Consider the following 11,560-nt stretch of genomic DNA (forward strand, 5'->3'; position numbering starts at 1 on the left):
TCCTTCTTTACATTAAAGTGCGATGGCTTGAATCGTTTTGCTTTGTGCTTGAATGAAATAAATACATTCCTAAATGAAAACAAGCATTAATAACCCTGAATATGAGAACGACAAATGGTACTTTATGGTGGATATAACAGCGAAAGGAAATGAGCTGAATCTAAAACTGCAAAGAAAGTAAAATCCATCCTGTTTTGGTAGAAGAATTAGTTTATTTTGAAGAAAAATTAATTCTTTTGGCAGAAGATATGCACTTACTTCATTTTAAATGTCTAAAACAGAATCGCGATAAAACTCAATGCAACTATTGACACACATTACTTCAGCACACTTATAAACAAATCAAAGATAAAGTTGAAAAAGTTGGAGGTCCAGAAATGTATGCACTTTGCGCAACAAATGGGACAACTTTAAAAGAAATGTCTCGAGTTGAGACACTTAGCCTATATTCGACACATGGAATAGTCTTCCTGAATGCTACAGTGAGGTGAAGTTGGCATTTGAAGTACTGACTATCTTCGGATCGACATATTCGTGCGAGCAAGTGTTATAGTCATATATAAATGAAAGTACAGTAAGAAGCCAACTAACAAATGAAAATTTAGAGTCGTGTTTGAAACTAAAAACAAGTTATGAGCCAAATGTATCCAAACTTTCTAAAACCATGCAAAGCCAACCTCCCATTGAATTGTCTCAATTGTTTGTTATTGAAGTACAAGTTAGTGTTGTAAGTAAATGTTTAACTGCTTTTGTTGTTGCCGAAAGAAAAAAATATTATTTAATAAAACCATATATATATATTATCTAATTTGGTGTGAAAAACACGTATATATGAAATAATATATTCGTTTTTTTTAAATTAAAAAATTAATTGTGTGAGTACTATTTATTGTTGGCAAGAAAAACATTGCGGCTCTTTAAAAACTTAAAAATTTGGTAAATTGTAATTTTTGGCTCTTTCGACTCAAAAGGTTGCCGACCCCGGACCTAGAACAGAGTTGTAGGGCCTACTTGTAAGATACAAGACTACAATCTTTTCTGCAGTTATTGTACACAATAGCGAACATAGATCACCAATGTCATAGAAACAAGGGAAAACCAACTTTGCAACAAAATACATCAGCTAACAAAGAATGGAACTGTGTTCAGTTTCCCTCTTTCTCTTTGCCCGCGATGTTCCGACAGGAATAATGCAATAAAGATTTCTGGGAACTAGTCGAAGTGGTTTCCGCCCCTTAGACATTTGCTGAGGTGGTTTAGTTTCACAGGGCCCAAACATTCGTTCTACAGCACACACACGCAGATGGAATGGCACACCCAAACACGCATACGAATAAGAAGGGGGATAACTCAACTACGTTAGATTCAGCCTTCTCTTTCACACCCCCCTCTAGTAATTACACGACACGAGCGGTCCAGTGACCAGCCAAGTGTCCATAACCACATCGAGGCCTTGTTTTAAAGAAATTCTCCCAAATAGCAGTGTTTGACGATTTGCTGGCAGCGCAACTACAAGAATCAGCCTTAATGTAGAGTTGATTAGTCTCTTTTGCCAGACGTTCAATGAATAGGAATGTGTGTGTGTGCGCGTGTTTGTGTGTGTGTGTGTATGATGTTTTAATGAATCTGTATGATGGTCTTGCTTGAAGGCTTAAAAAATGAACAATATTGCGAGTGAGATCAACGAACTTCAGGCTGCTCAAGGTAGACACCATGCAAGAAAAACAATAATTAGAAACTATTTTTCCTTTAACCAGTTAGAGAAAGGGAGATAAAAACACTGTTCCAATTTTTTTTTTCGCTTTTTTTTTTTCAGAGATCCAGCGAGAGATTCGTAATTAAAGAATGTTTCTATGGCGTGCCCACTAATAAGGAAATTCAATAGATAAATAAAATGAAGAAAAAAAAATTTTGAAATGCAATATTTTTACATGGTATTTGAAAAACGTGAAAAGAAATGAGTAAGATGGCACCGGTCAGAAGTAATAGAACAATTGTCTAGATGGAAAAGTGAACTATGTAAAATATTGAGGATTATATTTAAATCTAATGTTCCCATCTTTTTTTTTTTTATAGTTCGTTGAGTGAGCTGAGTGAATAGCGCATGTTTTGAGTGATTGCTAGTAGGCCTATAATACAAGTACCTCGAAGAGAATTGAACAATATGACATAGAAGGGCAAGATATATAAATTTAATAGTGGCGTTCCAAAATATTCTATTATGTGCATTTCATGTAACATAGAAAAGCCTGCTAAATGCTTATCCATATATTTGGTCATTGTACTACGTTCGTGCAGTCAGTGGCCTGAGTTTGTGATTAGAATTAGGCGGGGGGGGCTAGTTATATTTCATGTTAGAGTAGGAGTTATAAGTTGCACAATATACATTATCTAAGTTTGTGCGTGTTTGTGTGGGTTTTTTTTAAATACACATGATATTGGTTTTAGAAGGAGAGCATTGAACTTTTAATAAAGTTTGTTTTTTGTGTGTGTTTAAACATGTGTTTACATTAAGAGAATAGTGAGAACTTCTTTTAAAAGATTAGGACAAAATATACATCTATATAAAATTGAAATGTGAACAGGTGATCGGAGAGCGGATAGATTGTTCTTTGCACATTTTCTATTAAAAGTGACTTCGTTGTTTGTATTCAGTTCTTAATGTAGGCACTGTAGGGCGTAAGTGTCTTCAATTTTGAAGATAAGAAGATAAGGTACAAGCTTTTAAACGAGAGCTACAATGATAGGCTTAATTACAAACATAGAATTACATCCTTTGAGCTGTTAACGCCTCTGAACTGGGTTCAAATAGATCTTAGATATTTTTAACGTGGACCCTTGAAGATCAGACAGGCTACCTACAGCTAGTACAGAGTAACTAATTTTAATTCATTCAAATTTTTGAGACCTTTTTTGTTTTCAGTCAACATAGCCAAAGATTGTTTAGACATAATGTTCTACAGTCTACAATACAGATGAAGTTTCGTTTCGCCAAAGGGAAAAAAAAATTCACTTGATGAACGACCAACGACCACCAATTGAGTCACGATAGTTTTGTACTTTTACTTTGGTTTTACTTTCAATTTTCTGTCTGCCCTTAGGCCGCTTGCAAACTACACGGTTGGACCGTACGGGAAACAAAGAACACGGACGTTGCAGCTTTCATATTAGACGAGATTTCGACGTATCTAGTTTATTCCACATTTCTATTTTTTATTTCATTTCAAATTAGGGCCTACAGCTTTGTTATTTGTTTGGTCACCTAGACCTAGACCACTGAGTCCAAGGTGTCAAACGGCGACCATAATGGCGAAACATCTGTTACAAATCGCCGTACGGTGATGTTACCGTATGGGTGTAATATAAAAACTCCGATACTCTTCTTGGTAATTTCAGCCTAGGTTGTTGTTTTTTTCGTACCATTAAAACCATGTAGATCTAGTGTGCAAGCGACCTTAGTAGAAATGTTTCTTGTTGAACATCAATCAGGTAAAAAAGAATAGCCTGGACAGGACGTAAATGGACTGGTATTTTTTTTAACCATGGCGAGAAAGCGTGTGATACTTCTTTAGGGTTTTGGTTTATGGGCCAACTGTTACTTTTATTTGTGCTCTTATTTTCTGCTTATTTTATTTCCGATTGTTACATGATATTTGTCTTTCTAAGAATGACTAAAAGAATAATTTTTATTGATCCAATCAGTTTGACTACAATTGACAACCTCAGCGTAACTACTGTACAATAACAATATAGATGCCAATACGAACAACATTCACACACGAAACACATACACACTCACAACCAGCGCTTTATAAATTAGACTTCTATGTACTTTGAGTCCCTACGCTTTTCTAATCTTATCTTATAGATACAAATTTAAATAAAAAAAGAAGTCCTTTTGCATTTGAATGAAGACGAAGAGAAGTAATACAAGTTTTAAAACAGTAAAAATAGCTGTTTAAAAACAACAACACAAGTCTAGGTTTAAATAAAAGAAAAATGAAGTAAACTAATTGAAAGTCTCGATAGAACTGTTTGGTCTTTCTCTTCAGTGACTCAATTTTATTGGCTACTAAATTGGCATTAGGAACTACGTGTTGGAGCATCTCCAACGTCATTGGTTAGCACAGTTGACAAAGAAAAGACTTGCTCGGGAAAACTGGAGCGACTCAAGGAATCGTCTGCTTTTTTTTTTTGTTAGTTGTCTTTCTTTTTGGTCTCTGCTGTTATGTTAAGGAGTTTAGACATTGTCGTACTTTTTGTTCTTCAATGGCATTACATTGAAACAGAGCAAAATGACACCAGACTAGAAACAGAAAGACTAACATCTCTTTGAGGTTATGTTTATCGTTTAGCTACGCCTGTGTGGCTTTATTTCTTTAAATAACATCTTTTAACAAAACAATCTCTATAAATGAACTTTGGAGACTAAAGAGTTTCAAAATAAATCACCACAACGACTTGGAGGAGTGCGAAAACAAAAACCTGCTCGCAAGATGAAAAAAAACAAAACGAATCTACTTTTATAAATGAATAACTTCCCTTTATAAATGATCTATTGTCTTACGCGTTCAGTCCTTCAAGATAATACTTAGTTCCAATAAGTAAGTCAATTTCTTTTAATAGGCACAACATTTAATGCCAATGTTGGGGTTTTAAAGATGAGAAGATCCTGGTGTTGCTTTTAATGAGTTGATCAAGTAGTTGTCATAGTGATTAACTAGTTACTCTTAGCTGTTAGAGAGAGAGGGAGAGAGAGAGAGAGAGAGAGAGAGAGAGAGAGAGAGAGAGAGAGAGAGAGAGAGAGAGAGAGAGAGAGAGGTTGGGGAGAGGGAAGGAGGGAGAGTCTTCTAAGCCCTAATAATAAACCTTGAAATTTCAAATCAGGATTCAAGAATAAACCTCTCCACTGGGCATCACTAGTGCTCAGTCTAACGTTTAGTCAAACCTTAATGCTGGTTACAACATAACTCTATCTCTGTCTCTGCCGATTCGTTATATATTGCCTAATGGCTTAATCGACTCGCTTCACCGATTTCTTTAGCATATTTTGAAATCGTATTTTTTTAAATCAATGTCCAGAATATTATAGAGCTTAATGTAGCCGGGCAATTACCGAATGTATGAACTGAAGGTAGATTAATGCATAATACATGGATTTTAAAGTTGTTTGTATAGTGCGGTTTCCTGTATTTTTTTTATTTAAAAGATTTCACATCTTTTTTTTTCAAGCAAGTCATCTGGATTCTACCACGTTTAAAAATATTTTTTCACTATGTCATTGAAGTACACACTTGGTCTTCAATAATCTTTTCATGCTTTACCTTCCTTGACACCAACGGTGTATTGATCTGCTTTAGGAATATTGCACGTTAGTATTGACATTTATTTCACGTAGGGGCTAGAGGTCCAGTCCATCTGCCATATACCCGACTCAATAGTATGTGATAGGCCTATAGGTTCACTGTTAAATGTCCTTACTATGTAGTACGCTTACGGGTTCATCCGTCTTATGTCATTGGTATCTGATAGGTTCATAGGTTCATATGTTATGTCTTTGGTAAATCTAGATTTATTTAAATCTAGATCTAGATCCAATATGAGACTCGACTGCTTCTCGTTTGGAGAGTTAAAAAAAAATGTTTTACTCCAAATGCAGTTTCTATTAAGATTTTATTTACCAGATTTTCTTCTTTTTTATTTATCTCCCAGTGGTGCTCTATTTGTATTGTGTAGTGATGACTGGCCACAACTCTATGCAGTTATTACGGTACATTTGTATACTTGGTACTGATTTGTTGAACATTTATTGAACACTATCTGTTTTCTTTTTTATTCAAAGAATAGAACTGTTTATTCATTGGATGTAATATTACTTAATCTAATCTAATCTAGTCTAGTATCTAAGAAACGTAGTTATCAATTATCTAACATGATCAATGGAGTTTTGGACTTTGTAATTTTCTCTATACATTTGAAGGTAGCTTGTAATTTAAAAGTACTGGTCAAAGAAAAAAATGACATGTCTGGTGGTTTTATTTACTTTTAACTTAAGTCAAGGATCTACTTTAAAATAAAGGAATGCTGATCCAGTTTCTACAGTTAAATATTTGCTGGATATTCGTGGTCCACTTCTGCGAAATGAACAAAGACAGCATTTTAAGTTATTTGGCCATATTATTCCAAACACTTTAAAAAATTATCTGAAAGCCGACCAGCCAGCACCACCACAACACCATCACAACACCTTAATTGCCAATTTGTAATGTCAAAATACATTTAAAAAATAAGTGAACTATGTTTTTTTAATCCTTAAAAAAAAAACAGCAACTTTTTTTTTCGAATCTCCCCTCCCGTCATTGTCTCGTGCTCTGACATTCTCACGCTCTCGCCTTCAATCTTTTGGTATTTCTATTTCTCCCACTCCAGGAGACTTTGTGGATGTAGCTCTGGCTGGTTTTCATTGATCTGATTTGGCAACGTATCTCAGGGTTATCGGGGGACTAGCCTGTGGTCAAACTCATGTCAAATTATTGATACTAATGGACGCATAGAAACGAAGGCCCACGAGCGATTCTTTCTCACAAGTGTAGCACGGGCAGGATTTAAACCCAAGTGTTTCCCAAACTTTTTTTTGGCTCTAACGACCTAGACACCATTTTGAACGATATTTTTTTTGTTAAAGAAATATAATGCATATGTACCATATCAGGCATTGCTATTTATGGGGGAAGAGGATGTTTCTATGCCGGACGGTAATGTGGATGTCATGTGGTCAGCACAACGACCTTTACGTCCCCAAAGTATGTCATATGTCCATTAGAGTTGGGTTATTTCAAAATGTGGGGGTCCTATTGCAGACTAGTGACGTGGCTACGAGCTATTGGTGACGACTGACCACTCGTTGCCACGTCACAGGTCTGCAGTCAGGCCAACTATAAAGATTGGTCTCGATTAAACTGTGATGTCTTGGAAGTGAAATGGAAACGTATTATGATCATCAAAGCAGGATTGTTCAGTAGATATATGCCAGTTGTAGTATACAGACTATTAGTTAATATAGGCAAGTAGTAAAATATGATCACGACTTAATGTTTGTTACGACAATCTATTAACTAAATGTTTACGTTAAACAAATTAGATGTAGGTATGATTTATCAAAATTAAATCAATATAAATAATAGCACTTTTAAAGAAGACTAAATTCTACAACAATGTGTGTGCTTCAGTTATTTTATAGCTATTTATAGTGCAATTAGTTATAGCTTTTCATATAAAATATTACCATTAGAACATGTGAAATGTGGCCTATGGTTTGCTCAGAGCATAATACGCCGAATCTTCATCGCTGCTTTGATCTCTGTCATCACACGTAAGAACATGACTCTCAACTATCTGGAGGAAAAATTCTGCCATTTTGTTTTTTTTAATTTACAAAATGTAATTACTGGCTTGGCTAGAAGTAACTTTTAACACCTTTTTGTGTGCGTGAGTTTAGTCTTTTTTTGGCTATCTCTAACCAACTTGGCAAATCTGCACTTGTCGGCTTCGAGCTGGCCAGGGAGTCATTATGGCAGACGTTGAAGGGGAAGTAATACAAGGGAAATGAGAAGTAGAAAATGGCTGTCGAAATTAGTTATCTAGGCGAATGTGTGTCGATCTGTGCTCGAGTGTGTGCGCCTGAGTGAATGCTAGGGCACTGTGAGTCAGACGACATAGAACTATGATGGATACATGTAAATAAGTCGGAAGTAAACGTACCCCGATGTGGCAGCTCTTTTCAGAAGCAGCCCGCTATTATTCCAACATTTTTTTTTTTGTGTAGGAAGTCTTTGTTAGCAGGAACATATCCCAGGACGATGAAACGGGAGACCTACACACAGCGTCCATTAGGTAATAAACAATAGCTGGGTTACAAGAACACAGCGCTGAACTCCCTTTCATCATACTGTTACCGAAAATCACAGAAATAGTTTCTATCTTGGGACTTCTACGTAGACACCTTCCTCCCTAAACATAGAGTTGAACCCCTTGCAATTCGCAATTTTTTTTTTTTTGGCTAATGGAACACTATCGGTACTTCTAATTTTTTCTCTCGTTTATTGCACTCTCGGTTTCGTGGGTTAAACAAAAATATAATGAAATGTAACAGATTTATAGCAGAATGTTCTCAGTTTGTTCTTCTTGTTTTTTTGTCTTTCTTTTTTTTAACATGCGTAGTACGCATTCTGTTTCTGCCTGGTCATGTGAGGCGCTTCTGTCTGTCGTTCGAACCCTGCCCGCCGCAGCCCCTTGCGGTCATGTATGAGTTTTCCTTTTTGTAGGGACGTCTGACACTGTGAAGTCTGTTGAGTGAAACAAATGGTTAGGTCCTCTATCTTACATGGTTAGGTCCTATATCTTACATGGATAGGTCCTATATCTTACATGGATAGGTCCTATATCTTATATGGTTAGGTCCTATATCTGACATGGTTAGGTCCTCTATCTTACATTGATAGGGCCTATATCTGACATGGTTAGGTCCTCTATTTTACATTGATAGGTCCTATATCTGACATGGTTATGTCCTCTATCTTACATTGATAGGTCCTATATCTTACATGGTTAGTTCCTATATCTTACATGGTTACTTCCTATATCTTACATGGACACTAGTCAACAACACTTACAGATCCATTAAGATCTAGTATGGCTTGGCGTTTTGGGAGAAATAGGCCTACTTGTATTTAAGAAGGCGCGGTGGCTGAGCGGTAAAGCGCTTGGCTTCTGAACCGGAGTCCGGGGTTTGAGTCCCGGTGAAGACTGGGATTTATTATTTCGGGATTTTCGGGTGCCTATGAGTCCACCCAGCTCTTGTGGGTACCTGACATTAGTTGGGAAAAGTAAAGGCGGTTGATCGTTGTGCTGGCCACATAACACCCTAGTTAACCTTAGGCCACAGAAACAGTTGACCTTTACATCATCTGCCCTATGGACCACAAGGTCTGAAAGGGAAGTTTACTTTTTACTATATCTTGCATGGACACTAGTCAACAATACTTACAGATACATTAAGATCTAGTGGGCTTGGCTTTTTGAAGAAAATATATGTATTTAAAAGCATCATCATTTTTCTGACGACATGGGAAGAGAAGTGAACACACAAAGATGTGGATCAATAAATCTTTATTTCCTAGCCCCACTCTAGTGTCCTGTTTTAATTGTATGGTATCTGAAGGAATCTCTGATGTCCAGTTATGGTTTCTGGACATTACCCCGAGTACCAAAAATTGACGCGATTACACGTCCCGGTGGACTTGTCAAAGTCAGAGACAAGGTTTATGAGCAAGAGATGAACCAAAAAGGAGTTGTCTTCTCATGCTATCAAAACTGCTGGGACTGAAAACGGAGTTGTCTTCCCATGTTATCTTAACGGCTAGAACTAAAGTAGCCGCGGCTCTCGAAGCTTTGCCGATGTCACTAACCTAAAAAGTGCTAAACGAAAGTTGAAATACTGGGTAGTTTTTTTTTTAGGTACAAAATAGTTTACATATCTACTATAGTGAACACTTAGATATCTTAATAAGATGGATATCTAGCCTGCCTGGTAGGACTGACTGCATGGTAGTGTGGATTGCGTTCTGAAATGCCGTTTCGAAAGTCCCCGGTTCGAACGCTACTTGTCGACATCCCTCGACGTTCTGCAGGATGTTTGGACTAGGATGTAATCATCTTCAAATCTGAAAGAACAAACAAAACGTGTGAAACAAAGAAATCTAAGAACTAAATCTAAGAACTAAATCTAAGAACTAAATATGAGAAATAAATTTAAGAACTAAACTTTAGAAGCTAAACTTAAGAACTAAATCTATGAAATAAATTTAAGAACTAAACTTAAGAACTAAATCTGAGAACTGAATCTAAGAACTAAATCTAAATCTAAGAACTAAATCTAAATTTAAGAAACAAATTCGAGAACTAATATAAGAAATAAATTTAAGAACTAAATCTAAGAACTAAATCTAAAAACTAAAAACTAAACTAAATCTAAGAAATAAATTTAAGACTCATTTATGTTGTACTAAAACAATGTTCCCAATATCAACAAAATTGTACAAGATTACTTTTAATGTATTGAACATTTTAGTTGGACTTCATCTTTGGAGATATAGTTAATTGAAATTATCGGACTTAGCCAGAAGGTAAATGCTGCTCCTTTCAAGTCAATGGAGTCACTGCATTACGTCCCGTGTTATTACTAGAACTATTATTTTTTCTAAAGTGGAGAATTTCTGTTAGCAATATGAGAATGGTGAGAAACTGAGAATCACTGATGTAGCGTTGCTCACGTACTGAGAAGTGTGTTGGAGTGTTATAACTTTCTCAGAGCTCGTCTATGTTCCACAATACATTCATTCTATTCAAATGTGTGATTTAGGAGATTGAAGCCTCTGACACCACAATGGAACTCTTTGGTCAGCTCAGGGAATGGACCCTTGTATGTCAACTTCAACGTCTGATCACAACGACTAGATGACAATAACTCTGAAAATTTAATTTTATATTTGAAAACATTTTCTGTAGTATAGTCCCTGGTAGACATAGTAGCAAAGCAAAAACGTAGAGGAAAAACATTTCAATAGTCTAGAGAAGACACAGCACGTGATCCAACGTTACGGAGCGCGAGAATAAAATGCAAGGGTTGGAGTTAAGCCCTAATGGACTGCAAGAAAGATTGAATGGTGGAGATATAAGAAAGAAAAAGTGAGAGCTAAAGAAAGTGTGAAAGAGAGATAGGGGAAAGAGGAAAAGAGAGAGCGAAAGAGAGAGAGAGAGAGAGAGATAGAGCAATAGCGAGCGAGAGACAAGAAAAGCTAGAGCGATTGCTTGGTTATAGAATGAGATGTTATTTATGACTAGACCAGATCTCTCTGGTGAACTATAAGATCACATCTATCGTCTTATTAAATATTTGTTCATCTCGTTTTCTCCAGACGTGTACAATCTATTGTCCGCCAGTTTCCTGCATGATGTCTTCACTAACTTGTTCTCAGAGAACCGAACCTATCCGGTGACAAGACAGCTTTCAATCATTGTGAGCTCTAATATTCTGACATCAAGAATTTCCGAAAAAGTTTAATCCACTGAATGATTGCTGTTTCTGTTTGATTCTAGAATGTGGGGGTTCATTCAATGAAGAACAAACTCAGATTCTCGGAAGAAGAATTCTGTTTAATTATAGATTGTGGGGGTTTATTTAATGAAGAACAAACTCAGATTCTCGGAAGAAGAATTCTGTTTGATTCTAGATTGTGGAGGCTCATTCAATGAAGAACAAACTCAGATTCTCGGAAGAAGAATTCTGTTTAATTATAGATTGTGGGGGTTTATTTAATGAAGAACAAACTCAGATTCTCGGAAGAAGAATTCTGTTTGATTCTAGAACAGGGGTTCTCAACCTGTGGGTCGCGACCCCCTTGGGGGTCGATTGACGATTTACCAGGGGTCGCCTAAGACCATCGAAAATATGGATTGTTATTGTCTATTCTTCTATTACTGTGTGTGTGTGTGGGGGGGG

This window comes from Biomphalaria glabrata, chromosome 1, assembly GCF_947242115.1.
Source record: "Biomphalaria glabrata chromosome 1, xgBioGlab47.1, whole genome shotgun sequence".
In the NCBI taxonomy this organism is placed as follows: domain Eukaryota; kingdom Metazoa; phylum Mollusca; class Gastropoda; family Planorbidae; genus Biomphalaria; species Biomphalaria glabrata.